At 38.2% G+C, this 23,247-nt stretch overlaps 1 protein-coding gene across 2 annotated transcripts in view; it reads right to left on the reverse strand.

Moving 5' to 3' along the window:
- Positions 1-23,247, reverse strand: part of ANKFN1 (ankyrin repeat and fibronectin type III domain containing 1) — a 359,764-nt gene that overhangs the window by 217,006 nt on the left and 119,511 nt on the right. For both annotated transcript variants that reach the window (XM_057501323.1, XM_036879836.2), the window contains exon 2: positions 18,280-18,320. The gene's annotated coding sequence lies outside the window, so the exon portion shown is untranslated. The remainder of the gene's footprint in view (positions 1-18,279; positions 18,321-23,247) is intronic.

Here is a 23,247-nt window from a genome sequence, read left to right on the forward strand (position 1 = left end):
AATAGTGATAGTTTAACTTCTTCCTTACCAATCTGGGTGCCTTCTATTTCTTTGTGTTGTCTGATTGCCGTGGCTAGAACCTCCAGTACTATGTTGAATAAAAGTCGGGAGAGTGGGCACCCTTGTCTTGTTCCCAATCTTAAAGGAAAAGCTTTCAGCTTCTCATTGTTAAGTATAATGTTGGCAGTGGATTTGTCATATATGGCCTTTATTATGTTGAGCTACTTGCCCTCTATTCCCATTTTGTTTAGAGTTTTAATCATGAATGGATGTTGAATTTTGTTGAATGCTTTTTCAACATCTATGGAGATGATCATGTGTTTTTTGTCCTTCTTTTTGTTGATGTGGTGGATGATGTTGATGGATTTTCAAATATTGTACCATCCTTGCATCCCTGGAATAAATCCTACTTGATCATGATGGTTGATCTTTTTGATGTATTTTTGAATTTGGTTTGCTAATATTTTGTTGAGTATTTTTGCATCTATGTTCATCAGGGATATTGATGTGTAATTTTCTTTTTTTGTGGTATCTGCAGGGTTTTGGTATTACGGTGATTCTGGTCTCACAGAATGAGTTTCAAAGTATTCCCTCCTCTTCTACTTTTTGGAAAACTTTAAGGAGAATGGGTATTAGGTCTTCACTAAATGTCTAAAATTCAGTGGTGAAGTCATCTGGTTCATGCATTTTGTTCTTAGGTAGTTTTTTGATTACCAATTCAATTTTGTTACTGGTAATTGGTCTCTTCAGATTTTGTTTCTTCCTGTGTCAGCCTTGCAAGTTTGTATTTTTCTAGAAAGTTGTCAATTTCTTCTAGGTTATCCAGTTTGGTAGCATATAATTTTTCATAGTATTGTCTAATAATTCTTTGTATTTCTGTGGTATCTGTAGTGATTTTTCCTTTCTCATTTCTGATTCTGTTTATGTGTATAGACTCTCTTTTTCTCTTGATAAGTCTGTCTAGGGGTTTATCTATTTTGTTTATTTTCTCAAAGAACCAGCCTCTGCTTTCACTGATTCTTTCTATTGTTTTATTCTTTTCTATTTTATTTATATCTGCTCTAATCTTTAATATGTCCCTGCTTCTACTGACTTTGGGCCTCATTTGTTCTTCTTCTTCTAGTTTTGTTAATTGTAAGTTTAGACTGTTCATTTTGGATTGTTCTTCTTTCCTGAGGTCAGCCTGTATTGCAATATACTTCCCTCTTAGCATGGCCTTTGTTGAGTCCCCCAGATTTTGCAGTGTTGAATTATTATTGTCGTTTGACTCCATATATTGCTTGATCTCTGTTTTTATTTGGTCATTGATCCTTTGATTATTTAGGAGCATATTGTTAAACCTCCATGTGTTTGTGGGTTTTTTCATTTTCTTTGTGTAACTTATTTCTAGTTTCATACCTTTGTGGTCTGAGAAGCTGTTTGGTACAATTTTAATCTTTTTGAATTTACTGAGGCTCTTTCTGTGGCCTAGTATATGATCTGTTCTTGAATATGTTCCATGTTCTCTTGAGAAGAATGTGTATCTTGGTGCTTTTGGGTGGAGTGTTCTGTAGATGTCTGTTAGGTCCAACTGCTCTAATGTGTTGTTCAGTGCCTTTGTCTGCTTACTTATTATCTGTCTGGTTGATGTGTCCTTTGGAGTGAGTAGAGTGTTGAAGTCTCCTAGAATGAATGCATTGCATTTTATTTCCCCCTTTAATTCTGTTAGTATTTTTTCACATATGTGGGTGTTCCTGTGTTGTGTGCATATATATTTATAATGGTTGTATCCTCTTGTTGGACTGACCCCTTTATTATTATGTAATGTCCTTCTTTGTCTTTTGTTATTTTCTTTGTTTTGAAGTCTATTTTTCTGATACAAGTACTGCAGTGCCTGCTTTTTTCTTCCTATTAGTTGCATGAAATGTCTTTTTCCATCCCTTCACTTTCAGTCTGTGTATGTCTTTGGGTTTGTAGTGAGTCTCTTGTAGGCAGCATATAGACCAGTCTTGTTCTTTCATCTGTTCAGTGACTCTGTGTCTTTTGATTGGTCAATGCCACTTTCCTATCTCCCTTCCTGCACCTCATTGCTGCCTGCTGAGCTCATTGCACCACTTTCCCCTCATGTGGTGACATCCCATACCCAAAGGTGTTTAGGTAAATCCAATCAGTGGACACTGTCCTGTCCAATTCTCTGGAATTAACAGCTAAAACTGAATATTGCTCTTTATACATTTAATGTAGGCAATAAAGAAGACCCTGCTCTCCACTATCTAAAAGGCTTTCTAGAATGTAGCTTTAGAGAAAACATACCCAGGCCAAGTTCAAAGGCACTGGGGAACAATTTTATTCCATCTCAACAAGTAATCTTAAGAGCAGACAGTTAAGTATGGCAGAAAGAGCATCAGTCTTGGAGTCAGATGGAGTAGTTCTGCTCTTTCCTAGTTACATGTGATCTTGGGCAGAATAGTTCATATCTGACCTTCAGTTTCTTCAGTAAAATGTGGAAACAATCCCTTTTTGCAGTATTAATAAGATTAATTAGGTAATTAGGAAAAAATATGCATTAAAAAATGCCCAGTTTAGGGCCTGATACATAATACTCAGTAGAAGTAAATGGTAATAACTAGTATATAACTCTGAAATACTTACTTTTGCCTTTTTTTAACCTAAGGTTTCTGGTCTAGGCATGTCTTATTTCCAATGCCTGTGGTAATCAACTTTATAAGTTTAACTTTCAAATGATGTGCATTTTTTTAATTGTATATTAAATATTATGTCTTTTGTATATTATATCCTGTATAAAATTCAGACTTGTACCTCAGTTTACCCAAGAGCCACACCAGGTTTTCTATATGTGGCGCTGTTTGCTAATGAGTTTCAGCAGTAATGCCATGGTTTGCACAGCAGCATCTATTTGTTGGTTATCTGTGTAGTTTATTATATTTTCTCTTATTTTATAAACATGAATGGAAAATGGAAAAATACGATTCTAGTGAGAAGCATAGATTTAAGAAGGAAACCATTCTACATGCTAAAAGTAATGGATCTTTAACTTTGGTTTGATGTTCTATTAACTTAAGCTGGTTAACTGTGTGTTCTAAGGTAAAGAAGATTAAACAGAAGTCTGGAATGAGTAATCGATGCTTGAAGCTTGTGCCTGAAAGGCTAGATGTAAGTAGGGATTTTATAATGTTCTTTAAGTTCTCTGATTGGACTCTCCCTTTTAAAATGTATGACTATCCTTTAACATTCATGTATTAGCTTAATTTTTAGTGATGTATTATATACACCAATAGGAAACTGACTACAGTTCTATAAGTCTAATTGAAAGTGGGGAAGTTTCTTCAGGAGTTATAATAACTCACAGGGTTAACACTGATGGCGTCAGCTAAATCAAAGTTCTGTTTGACAGTTTCCTATTTTGATTCATAAAAATTGCAACATTCATTACTAATTAACTCTTTGTTTGGTGGGCTAAGTTCTTCAAAGCATGAGCACTACCAGGGAAAAAATACAAAGGAGGCTTGTAAAGAAAATAATAAGAACAGGTTGGAAACCAAATGGGTCCAACAAACTTAGCTGCACAGCTTTGTAACTTGAGCTGCAGTCATTAACTTGAGCTACAGAGATGGGCTGGGGCGGACAGATGTTATGTCTCTGTAAGTACTATATCTCTTTGAGATTGGGTTCCTGGAGGCAGAGCAGATAAACGGTCTCAGTTCAGTCCCCACTGGAGCCTCTGCCTGTGATGCCATGAATGAGGTGGGTTTAGGAAGCTGACACACAGATTAGGAAGCTGACACCTGTCTTGGCAGTCTATATCCCAAGTTACATTTTCAGTGCAGTCCTGAAACACCTCGCAACTGTGACTGAGCTTTTCCCTCATCTGAGCAGAGGTGATGTGGAATATAGGAAGGTGCAATGTTGATTACAGATGTGTCTTTTTGGAGAAATAATATATTCTTCTACAAAGAGATTGTATCCTGACAGGAAGGACCATTTTAACCTAATTCAGTGGAAAAGACCACTGCTTTTTTCTCTCTGACCTTTTAGTAGGTTGATGCTGCCTGTCTTCTCTTTTAATAAATGGCAACACAGCTCTCCTATTGAAAGGATCCAGACAACAGGACAGAGTGCTGTACCAAAACTACAAAACTAGTTACTAGCTCAGCTCCTGCAGGTTTGTGTTGAAATTTAGAATAAAAGTAGGATTCTGCAGTTTCCTTAGAGAATTGCTTTTCTCCTGAGAGTGTCTCTTCACGCCCATGTCAATTTAGTCTTCATTTTAATGACATAATTAAAAGATACTTGAATATGTTCTTTAAAACACTGTAAATAAAATTATCTCTCTTGTAGACAGATAAAATAGTATTACTCTTAAGTGTTTGCTATCAGCTTTGAAATGTTAGCGACAAAATTTAAGAATCACAATGGAGTCACAGTCCATGCAGGGTTTAGGTTTTAAAGCTGACATGTGAAAGTTACCTGTGAAAATTCATTAAGTTGCCCACAAACTACCCTATGGAATTATCTTTCAGAATCTCCAGTGTGGCAGGAAGAAGCATCACTGTTGAGCACCAAGTTTAGGTATCGTGATGTTTTAAAAAAAATCTTTAAATAACAGAATCAATCTCTACTTGGCAAGACCTTGACTGTATGAGAGCCAGAAAGTACATGAAACAAATGACCTGAGAAGCCAGTGGCTTCTGGCCTCTCAGTAACTCTTGTGTCTGCCAAAGGATCATTGAGTGGGAAGGTGGGCAACGTTTCTCACATGGTTTAACTGTTATTTTTCTTTTGCTGAATATTATGTAGTTGAATTTTAAGACTGCAAAAAAAAAAAAAGACCATTGAATATTAGAAGTCCTGCCAGTATTCTTGTTAGAACTACAGATCTAACCATTGTACCAAGGTCCTCGAGATCCAGGGATGTTCAGCCCTGCCCTGCTGGCTGCATGGTCACCCTGCATGCATGAAATAACTTGGCATCTAATTTCAGGTATAAAAACCCCAAAACATAAGGATGAATGATAATATCATTCACTCATTCAGCTTTCTCACGACCTGGTGTTCAGAAACCCTCTCAGAGTTAAGTAATTCCATTTAGCCCTTAGGCTTCTAGGTCCTAAAGGCTGAGGCTTAGGAACTGTCATGATGTGATAAGTGAGTCATTGAGAGACTTAATTCTGGGCTTGTGACTTTGGGTACCAAACACATAGGAAAGGAGGCCTTGAAATCTTGAAAAACATGGTCACCCAGGGAGAATGATTAAAGGTGGTCTCTCCTCCACTTGGGGCAAACATTGCAGCAGAAAGTACTCCCTTAGAGTTATTCTGTCCTATCTTCACCTTGACACCTGCACTGGAATATGAGCTCCTTGAAGACACAGGTATTACCTGTCTATTCACATAGAGATCTTCACCTGGCATACCTACCACAGTGTCTGATGAACAGTACATGCTTGATAAATGGTTTTACAATTAATGTGTTGAAGTTTATAGGCTATGCGTAGAAAAGCAAAGTCAATCATGGATACAATATTTTGTCACCACTCCCTTCTGGTCAAACTGCCACATTCTATGTGCTGCGCAGACTTCCCTTTAAATAGCATCTCATCCCCACTTCCTGCTTCCTTCCCTACCAACCCCTCTCCACCCCTGATATTTCATAATAGTCTCTGGCTAAACGCTGGGGCCAACTGGCTTCTCCACCACAGTACAATGATGTTTAATTTAACTGAAAATGTATTCAAAGAATACAAATCCAGAATTACAGAACATGATAATTAAATAAGCTTTAAATTTTAATATAAAGCATAACATTCTTCAGCTATCCCTTAATGTAACTGGGGATGAAAACTATAATTCCAGATTTAAGCTGTATATATGTAGTATAATTTTAATAAATGCAGCCTTTTACACATTTTTCCTGAGTCAGTTCTCATGGTGAGAAGGGGACTCACAACATCCTAATTCCTTAACTATAATTAGTCAGTCTATCTACCTGAAAGCTTTTTGAGGTAGCTGTTGAGTGCTCAGTAAGCTGGTCCTATTTCTGGCTTCCATATCACACCATACCGTCTAGTGATGAGGATGTGCTCCTATTTTGCCACCTGCTGTGGTTCTTCTCACAAGTATGAGATGCTGTTTCTTTCCTGTCTTTGGGTAGCTGCATGACCAAAGGGTGGCATTAACTCCCTGTGTGATTTCCTCCAATGAATTTGGAGTTTCTAATTGGTCCTCAGCCTCCTTGTTAAGCTTTGCTTCCTTTCTGCCTCATTCCCATTGCCACAAAGTGTGCAGCTAAGAACTTGGCCTCATTCACTCGGTATCTGGCATTCATGTCCTGTCTTAGCTTACTGACCTCTTAGCTTTGAGTCTCTGCTCTCTTACGGTCTTTCCAATCACTTAGATTCTGCAAGAAGGTCACTTTAATCTGATCCATTTGATGCCAACATGACAGCATTTGGGGGAAAAAAGATAAAATGGAAAAGTTTCAGTTGATTACTATCCACCCAATTTGGAATAGGTCTGGTTGCACAACCCCAAATGGATTCATAATGATTATCAATTACATCAGCACTTTCCATTGTCTGGCTTCTTTGATTTAACATTGTTTGCAAGATTTATTCATGTGGTTGCATGTAGTTGTCAATTGCATATTCTCATTGCTGTATAGTATGTCACCATGTGGATATAATGCACTTCTGCTGGGTATATACATTAGAATGGAACCGCTAAATTATAGGATATGCATTATATTCATCTTTATGAGATAAAGCCAGTTTTTCAAAGTGTTTGTGCCAAATGTCTCATCTGCTAGCAGTGTATGAGAATGCCAGTCGATCTACATCTTCTCCAGCAGTTGGTATTTTCTATTTTGTGTTATAGCTATTTGGTGGATGTCATTTTATTATCTTTTATATTGATCCGGATATCTGGATTATATGCCAAAAGTTCCTTGGAGGTACTTTACACTGGTATCTATTCATGATCTGGATAGTTCACTTTTACTATGTCTTAAAATGTAGTTCTGGAGCTCTCTTGGTCTATCACTCTCCTTTTAAAAGACAAGATGCTCCACAGATTGAATAAAGTTACTTTAGCTATTAAAATTTTTTAAATAAAATAGGGTGATTTTTTTTGAAATTAATTCTAATGCACAGTTTATTCTAAACCATGTTCTAACTCTGAGACTTTAAAGATTACATTGTACCAACAAATTATTCTGTAATTTCTATAATGACCATTGACGAGAGCAATGATAGCGGGCCTAGAAACAACTCTTTTTGTGCTTTGGTGCCTTGAAACCCACTTTAGCCCCACTGAGGGATAGAGGATACTCAATCCTCTATGTATAATGATCCCTGACTCCATGTCTGAAATCGTGGACATAAATAAGAGAAATAGATAATATATATTCACTATCTTCATGCGTCTTTCAGACCTGAGAAAGCATAATTCATATGTAAAAGAGAATAATAAAAATGTGTATGTAACCAATTGTTAAATAGGGTGCTCTAATTACAAATGCCAGAGCATTAATCTTATTAATATTATGTGTTGTAAATTTTTGTTTCCCACACTAGCTATAAGTTCTATGAAGACAGGGACCACATCCATCTCCTTTATTACTGCATTCTTAATGCTAGTGTAATGACCGAAATATTATAGCACTCAATAAATATTTATGAGGTTAAGTTGGAGGAATATAACACATGAGTTAGAATAAGCAACTCATGGGAAATATGACTGTGGTTTCGGTGGGAAGAAAGGAAAAGGAACACTTTCCAGGTAGAGAGCATACACCACCTTTACACTAGTATTTCCTTTTATTGCTATTATCCTTTGTATTTAAAATTCTTTTTCATAATTATCTCATGTCATTCCCCCAGGTAACAATATAGGCTTATGTGACTCAACTTAATGAAGTAAATCAAGTATTAAAAAGATACAGCCTTGTGCACAAACAAAATAAATAGCTCTGTAGAAATAAAACAGAAAAACAAAGAGATAAGTGGAGGGGTTGAAGCCCTCCACCTGAGCTTCAGTCAGAATCAGGACAAGGAAGGACACTAGAATCAGGAAGATGAGGAGTTCACCTGTGGTTTTACAAATTGACTGGGGCTTACAAACGCTGATATCAAGTGGGAATCAGAAGCTGAGCTCAGGCTCAAAACCAGCCAGGAGGTCATGGGGGTCTTCTCCACTTGTCAAAGGACACATTAGAAGAAGAATATATAATGTGGGAGGGGTGACACAGACAGGGCGGAAAAACACAGAAAAGACAAGTAGGGATTCTACAGTATCTTACTATGCTCATGGACAGTGACTGCAATGGGGTATCTGGGGGCACGTGCGTGATGGGGGGAGTCTAGTAAACATAATGTAACTCATCTAATTGTGCATTAATGACAGAAACATCCATGGATAGATAGGTAGACAGATAATGAATGAATGAATGAATGAATGGATGCATGGATGGATGAATACATACATACACACATACACTTGTCAAAGGAGGAAGAAAAAGGCTGTTGTCAACTGTTGCTTGGGACTGCAGTTGTATCCTAGGTAGGCTCGAGAACACAGACTCAGCTTTATGTAAGCAGTGACTGAGCCAAATGTCACTAGCTTGAGGGCTTGGATCTTGGAGCGTCCCAGTGTCACCATGGAGAAGGAGCAGAAGTTCCTATGAAAGACGTGTCTGGACAGGGAGCCCTGGGTCGGGGCTGAGTAGAGGGAACAGCAAAACCCTTAATAAGGAGGGTGGGGAATGTGGGGTGGAGGGAGGGAGGGAAAGGAAAGTCAGCCAAAGAAACTCAGTGCCAGGTAAATGTAAAGACTATAATGACAAAAAAAGAAGAAGAAAAACAGCTACAGGATATTCTCATGGGTAAATATAAATGAAAATATTTGAATAGAATATTTACAAATTGTATGTCAATGTATTTTTAAAGACCACTGCTTATGCCAGGAATGCTGGAATGATGGTTGAGCCTCAGAAAACCTATGACTATAATCTACCACTTGAATCCATTAAAGGAACAAAAAAAATATTATTATCTCAATAGATGTAGAAAAATACTTGATAAATTTCAACACACAGCCCTGATTTAAAAAAAAAAATCTTTATAAACCAGAATAGGGAAGATCTTTCTTAACCTAATAGAAGTCATTTAACCAAAACATGCATCAAACATTATTGTTAATAGTGTCATTTTAAATGAATTCTTGTTAAAGTCAGAGACAAGTCAAGGATGGTAGCCATCACCCTTGTATTCGACATGAATTGAAGGCCCAAGACAATAATATAAATTAAACAAACGAAATCAAAGACATAAAAATTAGAAAAGATGATACCAAATTGTTCCTGTTTGCAGAGTAAATGACTGTCTTTGTAGAAAATTATTGGGTAATCTATAGAGATAACATTAAAACCTTTGGGGAGATTAGTAGGGGTGCTGGATTAAAAATCAAACATGAAAATAAATTTAGTTGTAGACAGCACCAATAACCATTTAGAAAATGTAACAACAAAAAAGATCAATCATACAGCAACAAACTCTAATAAGTAATAAATATACCAAAAGATATGTAAGCATTTTATAGAAAAAATATTTCTGAGATTCATAAAAATATTGAACATACAACACATTATGTCATGCTCAAAGATGGGAAAATACAGTATAAAAGAGATGTCAACGCTCCTGATTAATTTATTAATTCAATGCAATTGTAATAAAAATTCCAATAGAGATTTTTGTGGAAACCGACAAACTGGTCTCAAAATTCACCTGAAAAAATAAAGGCAAAGAGCAGCCTCAACAATTTGAAGAAAAATATCAAGGTATAGAAACTTGCTTTTCAGATACTAAGAATTAACAGAAAGCTACAGTACTTAAGATGAAGTGTCTTAGGTGCAGGGATAGACAAGAGACCATGAACAGACCTGGATTCCTCAGAAACATATAGATTCAGACACATATGGAAGCCATGTTCATGACAGAGATGGCATAATAATTCAATGGGGATGGGGGGTAAATTGTGGCCCATTTATTGATAAGTTAAAAGGGTGCAATTAATTTTCCATAAAGAAAATATACATTTAGATCCCTAGATTAAAAACACAAATTGGTAATCAAATCAAAACTTTAAAACTTTTAAAGACAAAATTCAAAAGAGTAAGCTTACATTAGAATAGGAAACAAATAAAACAAACCCCAAGTGAAATGCTCAGTAATTTAGATTGTATTAAAATGTAAATGTTTTCATATTGCATATTTCAAATTACAGCCCATAAAGTAAAAAGACAGACCAATGCTTGAGAAGAGACATTTGCACATAACATGCAAAAATTTACTATCTAGAATAAATATGTTCTACAGACAGCAACTTATTCTAAAATAGTAAAGGATGTGCACAGGCAATTCACAAAAGAGGAAAACTGCATGGTCAATAAACACATGAAAAGATGTTTAACTTCACTAGAAATTAGGGAATTAAAATAAAAAAAATTAGACATCCTTTTGCACCCGTCAAATTTGAAAAGTTTGAAGTCAGAAAATAACATATTGGCAAAGATTTGGGAAGCAGGAGCTCCCATGCACTGCTCATGGGAAAGGAAACTAGTCAAACACTAGGAGAGCAATTTGACAATATCTAGTAATGTTTATGAGCTACATATATTAAACCCAACAGTTTCACATCTAGCTACCCTGGAGACAAATCTGCCTAGGTGCATAAGGCTTCAAGGATACCACTGAGGCATCCTTTTTTTATGGTAAAAATTGGCAACAATCTAACTGTTCATCGATAGCAGAAGGAATAACTAAATAGTATTATATTCATACAATAGAATATTATCTAGAGTTAAAGCCACCAATCAGAACCATGTGTCCAGCTGCATAAACCTCAAAAACAATGTTAACTGAAAAAACATTGCAGAATGGCACACCACTTATGAAATCTTAAAAGATTGTAGACATTGTTCATCAATAGACAAAAATATGGGTAAACATCCAGAATTGTAATTTTCTTTGTGGAGAATGACAGAGCAGAATAGGATCAGGAAAGGGAGCATATAAAGATTTAATTCTATTTATAACTTTTTTTTCCCAATACATAAAAACCTGAACCAACAAACTAGAAAATGTCAGAATTAGTTAAGTGTATGTGATAAGTACATGGTATTCCTTATATTTTTTTCCTGTGTATTTGAAATACTTTGTAACACTTTATTTAATGACGGAGTTTGTGGATAGTGCACTAAAATTGCCAATCATTGCATCTGTCTGTTTATAGCCCTCTAATGTGGATGCTAGCCTTGCCTACTCCTTGATGTTGATCTTACCCCGCACCTTTTCGCAACCCTGCATAGCTAATGGAACCTGAGATGTTTCCAATTGACAGATTTCATTCACTTGCTGGCCAGGGGGCTACTGACAAATGAATCATGTGGATTGCTTTCCTTAGTGTTTGGAACTGATGAGCATTCCCCACATGGGAAGCAGAACGGAAATGTCCTCTTTCTGATGTCTGTGCTTGCCGTTGTGGACCACACTGCAATCTGAAGAGTAAGTGGACCTGGTCTCTAGAAGTAGGAATCATGAAGCTCCAGAAAGAAGACAGCAACCCTGGTTCTTGAAAGTTCTGCATTTCTTATGGAATTCTCCAATTCAGCATAACCTAAAGTCCAGCTAAACTTTGGTTCCTTTTGTGGATCTCATTAAATATCTATATCCTTAACAATTATCTCCTCCCACCCCTTTTAACTTAAGCTTCTAACTTTGTAGTCTAAAAAGTTTAGAAAAGGTACAATTATTGAGTCTCTAAGTCATTATCAGTGTTAAAGGTGAAAACATGTATTAATGGCAAGGGAGGTAGAAAGTGGCTTCTGAAGCTTAGGAAATAGTTTCTGGTCTTTGGTAAAACTCTAGATTTAAAAAATAAAATTTGTAACTTGGGAAAAACTAACTTGTAAATATTCACAACTATACCCCACTGCTATTTCCTACACCTACTTCCTATTTTCTCATTTCTTCTGATTTCCTATTCCCACTGCTACCTAAAGAGGAAGGGCCAGTGTGGTAATAGAAATGGCTTGGGCCAGTTTGCAAGTGGCAATTGTGTGACTCTCAGGAATTTGTGAGCTGTTTATTAAGCACAGCCATTCTTAAAAATTAAATTATATAAACTTACAATGAAATAACTTGTATTAAAAACAGGAAATACTACATCAAACTAAAAAGCTTTTTGTACAGCAAAGGAAACTCAAGAAAATGAAAAGGCAACCTACTGAGTGGGAGAAAATAGTTGCAGATCATGTATCTGAAAAGGGGTTAAAATCCAAAAATATATAAAGAACTCATACAACTCAATAGCAAAAATAAAAAAAAAAAAAACCCAACCTAATTAAAAAATGGGCAGGTGGTCCGAATAGACATTTTTTCCAAAGAAGGTATGCAGATGACCAACAGATACATAAAAAGATGTTCAACATTACTAACCTTCAGAGAAATGCAGGTCAAAACCGTGATGGGTATCACCTCACACCTGTCAGAATGGCTGTTATCATAAAGGCAAGAAATAACAAGTGTTGGCAAGGATGTGGAGAAATGAGAACCCTCCTAGGCTGTTGGTGGGGATGGAAATCAGTGCAGCCGCCATGGAAAACAGTAGGGAGGTCTTCAAAAAAACAAAAATAGAACTACCACATGATCCAGCAACTCCACTTCTGGATACTTATCCAAAGGAAATGAGAACACTATCTCAAAAAGATATCTGCATGGCAATTCATTGCTGCGTTCTCTATAATAGTCAAGATATGGAAGCAACCTAAATGTCCACTGATAGCTGAATGATAAAGACAATGTGAAATACATGTACACACACAGACACACACAGACACAATAGAATTGTTATTCAGCCGTAAACAAAAATGAAATTTTGCTATTTGCAGCAACATAAATGGACCTTGAAGGCATTATACTAAGTGAAATAAATCAGACACAGAATGACAAATACTATGCCATCTCACTTGTATGTGGAATCTAACCCCAAAACCAAAGAACCGGGAAACAGAGCTCAGAGATAGAGAATAGATTGGTGGCTGCCCGAGTCAGGGACTGGGTGGTGGGTGAAAGGAGAGAAGGGAGTCAAAATGTACAAACTTCCAGTTATAAAATAAACAAGTCATGGGGATGTATTTATATATAGAATATAGTTCTATATTCTTTACATGGATTAGTTCACTTAATCATCACAACAATCTTAGGAGGCTGATACAAATAACTTAGTATCATCATTTTACATATCAGGAAACAGGCCGAGACAGGTAGAATAACTTGCTACAAAGCATGTAACTAGCAAAGTCTAGGTTAGATTAGAATCCAGGCAATCTAGCTCTGAAGCTTACACTGTTAGTGAACTATATAATACTACAAAATCTTCAAGCATTAGCAATATAGTGTAGAATTCATCTTGTTCTTAGTTTTTAAAGGGCACTGATATCAGTCTAAAGATACTTCTCTGTCAGGGAGCTGGAAAGCTGCCTATATCTGATTTTGCTGACTGATTCCATAAAAGCATTTATAGAGCATCTGGCTGTGTAACAGAATGTCACAGACGTTTTAGGAGAGACAAAGATGAATAAAACATGATTCTGCCTCTGGGAAGCTTAGAAGCCAGATATTCATAGTTTTTGTCAATCTCTTGAATGAAGTCAGGAGGCAAATCAAGCATGTCCCAAAACTGGGACAGGATTTAAAATACTTCAAATTCATAAATCTAAGTTTCCACTAATATTCTGAAACTAATAAGTGTCACAGGCATAAATGTAAAATTCTGCCTAGTATTCAAAACCAAGTGCCTACATATGGAACTGGAAAAAATATCTGTTTTTGTAGCAACTTTTATATAACATGTCTAGAGATTTTAGGATAACCTCAGGACTAAAGTGCTATTAAAATCTGCAATATGCTCTAGGTTATTGTATAGAAATAACAGGTCCAGAAGGTGAGCTATTTTGGGGGCGGGGGAGCCCTGCAATGGTCAGCCGTGTTGGCAGTGTTCTTTCTGGTTCAGGCGGCAACATTTGAACAGGGACATTGAAAATGTGTTGACTGGGGCAAGTGGAAAAAGACAACTAAACCAAGTCATATGAAAGAGCTGGAGGAATTGGGGATGTTTAGCTTGGACAGGGAGGCTCAGTGAGGATATGGGATCCGGTTCCAAGGTTATTAGGAGAGTTGTCACTTGGAAGGAGTCAACTGCTGAGCTGCTCCAGAAGGTGAAACTAGTACAGATCACCTGAGGATTATCTCAAGTTAGCAGAAGAAAGGCGGAAGTGTTGAGCTATTAAAAAATAGATGGGGCTTCCATGGGCTAGAGAAAGGGGTCCTTAGAGAAAGGGTGTTGTGAGGAGGGAGGCTTGGGGTGGGCTGTTGGACTGCATTGTGTTGAAAGCATCTTCCAACATTAAAACCCCATAATTTGTAATGTCATAACACAAACAACTCCCTAAACCTTTAGAACACGCATACAAGACGATTGTATTTTCCCCAAATTTGTGAAAACTATACAATTAGCATTTAGCAGTTATCTTTATATTTCCCCCAGAAGCAAAAGAGGCAATGACATTTAAGTCATGAAAAGAGAAGAAATAAATGGCCTGTGTGGTGTTGCCTTTGTGCAAAGAAAGCCTGGGAACTATGGGCAAAACCCTTGGGAATCTACTCCGTGGAGAACGGGTCTGTTTTGATATAAAGAAGTGAGCAGAGAAAGAATACAGGCTTTACGCTGGATGCAACTCTAAATCCTTCAGCACAGTGCTGAGCAGTCATAAAAAAGCAAACACAAGTCAGCAAAGCTTTTGCAGAGGTGATGAATAGAAACAGAACAAGTAACTCTCGCCTAGATAAACCTACATTCTTGCACTGTCTCTGCAATGCGGGCCACAGACCTCCCTCTGCAAAGAGCATTTTAGCCTTTGGGGAAGAAGAAGAAGAAAATGCAACCAGGAGGAGGGCAAAAATTCTGGCACATGGATCTTCAGGTAATTTACACAAATGAAGGTAATGCAATTGGCCAGAGGACACCTTGAGATGGAGTACTTACTGAGAATCCGACTAAGGTCAGAAGGGGCCAGAGGGAGCCAGCAGAAGGGACGCTGCTCTAGGCGTGTTGAACACAGAAGAAGAGAAGAAAAGAGACTGAGATGACAACCCAGGCAAAGCTCACTCAACCTTCACCTAGCTGACAGTAGCCCCAGATAAAAATCCCAACCACACCATCACACCATGCAGTTTACTGTAAGTTGTTTCTTCCCTGCTACCCAGGCAGCTTCCACTACTCTCAAGCATTCTGACTTATTTTATTAATATTTCTTATTTTTCTGGAGTGGTCAGAGCCCCAGGGAATCTCTCTCTCTCTCCCCCTCCCCCGAGCCAGTGGGGCATTGAATGAGGGCCAGAGTGTTGTCTGTGTAAGAGGAATTGCAAAACCACAAATTGCAGAAAATCGTTACTGCCAAAAATCCAAAGGAACACACAGTATCACCATGCCTCCTAAAAAGCAATTGTGCATTTTACAGGCCTCTAGATAATTCAGGTTTGTTTGGCAACTTTCTCGCCCACACCACCCAGAAGACAATTCTCTTCCATCAGAGGCAGGGTCCCAAAGAATATGGGTAGTTAAAAAGAAACAGAAAATGTGGATTCAAGTCTTTCCAGACACTTGATTTGACCCAGGACAGATATATTTTCTTCTACTGTGTGGTACTGACTTTAAGGCCCCAAGTTTGCCCGAGTCCCAGGGACTTCCACTAAAACAAAGAGAGCTCCCAATAAGCTAATGAGAATCCCTTTAAGACACAAAGCATTTTTAGAAAGTAAATCTTTCTGAAACATTATCTTGTGCGCTTATAATAATAACCCATTGACAGAGTCAGGGCCAACGCGTTCCTTTCTCCTCCTCCCACCCATAATAAGGATACTTAGAAACTTAGGGGTTAAGGAACATCCTCAAACTTCTGCCACTTCTGGGGGAGTGAGCTGGGACTCAGACACGAACCTCCTGATTGTTAGTCCCGAGTTCCCGCATCGCCCACCCTCTTTCTCCGTGCCAGAGTCTCTCCCTGACTTGGCTAAGGCTGTCCTCCATCAGTGGAGCTGGGATTTTACACAGCACATACACATTTCCAGGCCCTTTATGTGGAAAGCCCCCTGCCATTCACTACAGGTGAAGCCTTGCCTGAAAGGAGCGCTGAGCAGGTTGCTTTCTGTGTGCATCGGCTGTATAGTCCAGTGGTCGTTAGGGCCTAATGCCAAGTCTGGAGGAGCGGATCAAGTTGGACTGCCAAAATGAACCCAAGTCACAATTCCTGATGATTTTAAATACAGTTCCTTGACTCCATGGATCACACCGCATTTCCATGAGTTCCTCAGAGACGACATGAAGTGTGTAGACCTATTTTGCCTGGACTGTGTACAATCCTAGTGCAATTCTACTTCTCAGAATATTTACTAATCAAATAAGTCACCAAGCACTTTGTTCCTGAGAAAAAATGTGAAACTAAAGGATCACAAATTGACCTCTGTAAGAGGAAACAGATGATCTTCCATCTTCCCCCTTCACCTGGGACACAAAGGTCTTTCAACTGAAATTTTGATAAAGAGATCTTGAGGTAATAGCCATATATGTGTTTATAGTTGCATATTTTGTATATAATGACTCAAAATGCTATCTTAAATTGCCCTTCGTCTAATATTCACCATAACCACATTCCAACTACCTTTTAGGATTTAGCATTAAATCATTTAAATCAGTGGTAAGCCTAAATAGGCAGAAACAGTGTGACAAAGAGCTACCAAATATGGATATGCAGAAAAGTAAACACAGGCAGTTTCTCCTGAACAGTTTCCATGTTCAAAAGAAAGAATATAGCCAGAAGTTAACATGTTAACATTTGTACAAATAAAATACTTAGCACATGAAAAGGGAGACTGCTCATAAAATCTAACATGACTTTAGTGGTAAAAGCTGCTTAAAACATTCATAATGTGCAGGTGTCTTGATAATGCAATGAAGACCAAAGTGATATAATACAGAAATTGACATTTAAAAAGAGATTCCAGTGCATGCGTAATACATTGACATAAAACTTTGATCGTTTTAAGGGTGAGTTTCTCTTACTGACAGTTTGGTGTATAGCAGTGGGGTCAATTTATTCTAGAGAGCAAACAAGAAAAACATGGGAAATCAGCAAAAGCTAAGTTTTTCTTGCTGTTCAGCTGAATACAGAGTTTTCTCAGGGACCGGGTGATTCAAAAGAGAATTTATTAGAACACATACACTGTGTATAATTCAAGTGAGACCTCTGGATTCTCATGGGTCCACAGATAGCAAATTAAGTGCTTCAGTGACCTGTGGGACGTGTCCTCTACTGGAAATTCTGTGCTTATCAGAGACTGAGACTTGATGTGCAACCCTGGCTTGTCTGCTTAACTTTCTTCCTGATGGTTGTCGATCTGCTTGCCAGACAAGCAACTGAATACCATCTGAGCTATGTTGAATAGGTAGAGTCTTTACAATGAATCCACACCTATCCCCTGCTTTTTGAATCCAGGTATTATTATCAAGTTATTCCAGAGACAGACAGAGCATTCATTTTTTTAACGTTTAAATTGTTACACATATTTTACTAAGACAGAAAAGAAAGTATTCATATCCTAATTCTCAAAAGCAAAAGTCTAAAATATTCAGAACTCCCGGTTTGGGCCTGGCATAATTTTATTTGGTCTTTTAGAATAGAGGGGGTTTGTAATTTGGATATGGATGCTGGGAGTACCAAGTGTAAAGCAATGTACATGGGAAATTCATTCTAGAGAGAAGAGTGGCTGACAGAGTGGCCGGAATGCAGTACACGCAGGAGGGGCTTACTAAGATAGCTGTCAAACATGAAACTGTGACTGTGAGGAGCAACCAGGCAAAGAGTGGGAGGTCATCTCTTTGAGAGAACCTGAATATGCAAATGTCTGGTGCCACCTGGTCTTCCTGTCCAAGAGAATATTGCCTGACTTATTCCTCCCCACTTTTTTTAGCTTTTAGATCCAGTATAGTCACAGCCCAGTCAGGTTCCATGATGTTACACAAATCCACAGTGAGAAATGTTAGATTCAAACTGTGGCTGCATTTGTTGAGCCAGGCTTTAAAAATGCAGCCATGTGAGATGGGAGACATAAAGATTAGGAAGAACAGCTGAGAAGTAGATACCATTTCTAGAAGGAAATGAACTTACATTTTGCTGCAAGTGAAATGCCTGTCTTTCAAGGGTAGCCTCTGAAACAAAGAGAGAAAAAAGTGTGTTAAAAAAAATTGTACAGTAACTGATGCAAAATGCATTGCCTTTCAAGGTGCAGCCACTGACTGAAAAAATGAAAAGCCTAGAGATGAAAAAAAAATTAGTGGGAAACTCTTCTTGGAGGTACAGGGAGCTATAGCCCACAAAGAAAACATGGAAGTCGACAGCAGTACCTCACTGCATGCTGAACATGCTAAATTTTGAGATCACTTGGTGCTCACCTTGTCTCCTAGGTCTGATCCTGATGAGAGGAAATATGACTCTAGTTGCCTAGTTTAATGGCTTAGGCTCATCATTCTCTTGCTTCCAGTTCATACTGACATTGTACCTTGTTCTCATAGCCCAGTTCTTACACATTGTTCCATTAAATAAAAATTTCTTCTAAAAATTCTTTTTCTCAATTCATGCTTATCGGCATCAGTGGACAAATCTTCTTTTCCAAGAAATAAAAAGCTTTTCTGGGGAGTTTTGGTGGGGAGGGGAGTTGAGTCAATGCTAGATTTCTCTTTATTTAAGATGGCAGTGAATGGAGAGAAACAGAGTGTGCCTGTGCTTGGAAGGTGTTTGCCAATTGTGCAGGCGATTTGTTCAGTGTGGCAGCCCGACAAACAATTCAGCTTGCTTCCAAATCCATTTAAAAAAAGAAATCTATTGTGGTTACATCTAAAGGGATACTTCAGGGTAGTAGATTTAATTGGGAATGGCAGGTAAGTCCCCATGATTGATGTGAACTATTTTGCATTCTGAGATTCAAATGGTTCCTGGTCATCTCCAAGACTGAACACTCAAGTCACGGTGTCCTCAGACCTACAGAAAGATTTTGTCACACCACCCACATGGATCTGGGTAAGTCAGATTAGTCACTTCAGTGAGCAAAATTTTTCCAAGCTCTCCTGTTTTTAGGAATAGTATGACTTTGACAAATTGATTCAATGCTCTGGGTTTGATAGAAATAATAATAATGGCTATTTCAAAGAATTGTTGTAAGGGTTAAGTAAGATAATACATCTAAGATAGTAACCTAAGTCTGACCCACGGTGGGGATTCAGTAAATGCTACCTGATACTGTTCCTGTTATTGTTGTTATTATCTGAAGGCCAGTTTGGAAAAACAAATTAAGAAGATAAGGTGTAAGTCCACAAAATTAGAGTGAGGAAGTTAGCTGCAGAGTTTTGCTCGGGTGAAATGTCTCCATTCTTGGCAATCAAAAACGTGCTGCTGTCTTCAATGTCTCTCCCAGTTGGCCTTCCTCCAATCTTCATTTCCCCAGCTGCCAACTGCAATACCAAGCAGATCAATATCTACATTGGAAAATCCCTAAAGGGGTTAGCAAGCCACCTAATTCCTCATTTATTATCCATGGAGATGGTTGAGGTGGGGATCCTAGATCACCAAAATTGTTAAATTATTTTACTGCTAGGCCCAGGAAAAATAGGGATAATTCCTCTTTCAGAGCCCTTTACATAAAGTAGGCACCTGAGGCATTTTTACTGACCTGGCTTTTTTAGAGGGAACCTATGGTGTGACTCAACAAGATGTCAATGAGTCACTGACTGGAAGAAGTTAGGAACACGGCTCTGACATACAACCCCACCCATCCCCCAGCTTTCCCTTCTCCAAACAAAAAGTATGTACTGAAAAATCTTCTGAAATTGTGTACCTTTCAGGTCCTTTGAGGAACTTGTTGCTAAGAAACAAATTTAGAATGCTCTCACCTGCTGAGAAAAGTTTTTACTACTGCCTCAGATAAGAGGTTCTTCTGTAGCCACAGAAGTATTAACAAAGAAAACTGTCTCTTACTTCACCGAGTCACTGGATAAGAGCTCTTCATTTGGGCAACAATTTCATAGCAGTATCACTGATTACTTTGAAAACTATTCAGCACTGTCCTTGGGACCGCATTGTGTAGCTATCTAATGCAGTGGGTACTGATAATTTTCCTTCGGATACAAAATACATAAAGCAAACAAGAATAGTGTGGTAGTGAGGTTTACAGGCCACAGAGGAACATAAAAACTTGCCTTTGCTTTTCCTAAGCTTATTTCTGCATTAAAAAAAGAAAACACTGAATTCTTAAAGGGGAAAGAGAGCCCTTAAAATTATTAGCTCATTTGCTAAATGTTTATTGTGCCCGGTATGTGCAGGACACTGTGCTAGGCCCTCTGAGTATACCCCCTGCTGGCTGGGGAGACGACTAGACAGTCTGGAGGGGTCACTCATGGTGACAGAATACAAAATTACAAGGTGGTGGGTGGGGATCGAAGATGGTCTTTGATGATCCATCTAGAAAGAGATTTCAGGGAAGTCTAACTGGGGAAGTGTTGGGATAATACCTGAAGGATTCATTTTTAATAATCATAGCAAGTAACATTGCTGATTGCTGAATGCATCAGGAACTGTCCTAAGTGCTTTTACACACACTGATCAACCCTAGAGAGGTACTATTTTTACCACAGGGTAAGAGGTAAGAAGGCAAAGCGGGGAGTGTGGTGCACACCAGGGCAAGGGCCATCATCAAAGGCAAAGGCCCTGGGGGGACTGAGAGACCATAACCACCATTTGCCTTATTTTGCCCACACACCAACAAAAGTCCATCCTTCCACCACGTAGGAGTCTTTAAGGGGTCATGGATGAGACTCTCTGGTGTCTATCCTGGGTAACTTCAGTTACAGAAGCCTACCTCTCTGTTGCCACCTCTGCCCTGTACCATGCCCACCTGGTACCCCTGAGCCACCCTTGGAAGATGTGCAAGGCCAGCACCATCCTCAGACATGGTAGCAGATGGACCTGATTCAGTAGCCATCTCCACATGGAATGGACCTTGGCCAAAGCCACTGGATACCGTCTTTGGTCTCCTTGTCAGGAATCCAATCTCCTATGTGCCATTGGTCATTGAGATCTGTCAACTGATGGTCCTGAAGCAAATGATCTGGCCAAAGTGTTCAACCAGAGACTCTGCACCACCCAGCTATGTCAGCTTCTCACTGGGTTCCTGTGTCTGATCCCACGTGGTTATGATCTGTAACTTACAACGGACACTCATTAGAAAATAGACTATTAGTAATTTCAGAATGTTCTGTGCTGATTACAGTATATGGCTTGAATTGCACTTAAAATTTTCACAATATGCAAAAAATTGCATCAATGTAAGTTTGAACAATGTTTCAATTATTTGAATATTGTTAACATACAGAGTCAAATCTCCTATATAACTATTCCTATCTATAATACATAATAAGCTGATTCCTACATGTCCAAGGTTATAAATTTTAAGATGAAGTGGCATCCACTTTCTTACTCTGAATGAATTCTATTTTATATTAATTTTACTTATTTGCTTATCACTATGGTAATAAGTAAAACTTATTCTCTATTCTGTATATTCCCAGAAGTGCTGGGAAGCAACAGTCATTTTTTTAACCTGGAAAATTGAGAATTGACCGGGAGCATTTCTCTACTTGCTAAATGGGATGCTGCCCAATTCATGAATTGCTTAATAAAACCAATTAGGTCTTCAAACTTGAAAGAAAGAAAAAAAAAGGAATTAACCAGTGCAGGTTTTATGTAGGGTAGAATATGCCAATTATCAGGTAATATATGTTATGAATGGTGGCTCTCCTCTTAACTTTGATCAAATATTCTTTAAAATCAAGATTATGTGTGCTGCTGGCACAGAGACCCGATGTTGAGGTTTTGCGGCCTCAGCCTGTGGCTCCTACTCTGGAAAATAGGCGGTACTATCAGAGGGCCGGGGTTTCAAGTCTTGAATCCTCCACTGACTCCCACTGTGACCTCCAGCCAGTTATTTAACTTTATGTTTTTATACCTGTGAAAGCACCTTGTGTATCTCAATGCCTTTATAAAATGCAAGTAGGAGTTGCCCCTGCAGCTCTCCTAAGATTGTCGTGCTTGTTGGAGGAATAATGCATGTAAAGCCCTTGACAGAGACCTTGCCCATTCTAAGTGTTTAACATGTAATAGTTACAGCTGTCCCTACTGAATCCAAACTGAAAAGTTACTGTACCAAGAACTGCACCTTCCACTTGGATCAAAATATTCTGCACTAGTTCCTTAAATGGTTACAAAACATGTCACCTCCAACTTCTTTTGTCTCTGACTTTGGGTCTTGATTTGACCAAAGTAGGCTCTTCTTAAAAAAGTCATAGTAGATTGGTTTTCATGACTGTTAGCAAGTTAGCTCATGGCAGCTTTTACATTTTGTCCACTCGCGTTTTAAGAATTTTATAAACATTTCCAATTGCTTCTCTTATGGTACTGGAATGTCACTCATTATTTTTTCTAGTTGGCCCTGCTTTTGTTGCGACTTTAGTGAACCCTTTCATTTCTCTGCCATATTTACTTACAAATGGCTCCTGTGTTGTGCTTTCTTTCTAGCTTTTTAACAGTTAATCTTTTTTTAAAGGAGCAGTTTTATTACAAAAAATTTGGAAAATACCAAAGAGCCTTAAAATGATGTAAAAGAGTTCACCTCACAGATTTATTCCAAAGTATGTAAAGAAGTGAATGTCTTGCCAGACACTGCAGCCCCATTTTCCACACTATTGGTTGTATTTAAGGGTATCATTTTAAATTGTTTCTCATGCTTATAAAAGTATATGTACGTACATAACATTTATACATACATAACTATATAAAATTTTTTTTTCAATAAAAACAAGGTCATGCTATATAGTACTCTACAATATACTTTTTTTTGGGGGGGTATCATTAATCTACAATTACATGAGGAACATTATGTTTACTAGACTCCCCCCATCACCAAGTCCCCCCCACATACCCCATTACAGTCACTGTCCATCAGCATAGTAAGATGCTGTAGAGTCAATACTTGTCTTCTCTGTGTTGTACAGCCCTCCCTGTGCCCCCCTACATTATACATGCTAA

Source organism: Manis pentadactyla, chromosome 4 (genome assembly GCF_030020395.1).
Source record: "Manis pentadactyla isolate mManPen7 chromosome 4, mManPen7.hap1, whole genome shotgun sequence".
NCBI classification, from domain to species: Eukaryota; Metazoa; Chordata; class Mammalia; order Pholidota; family Manidae; genus Manis; species Manis pentadactyla.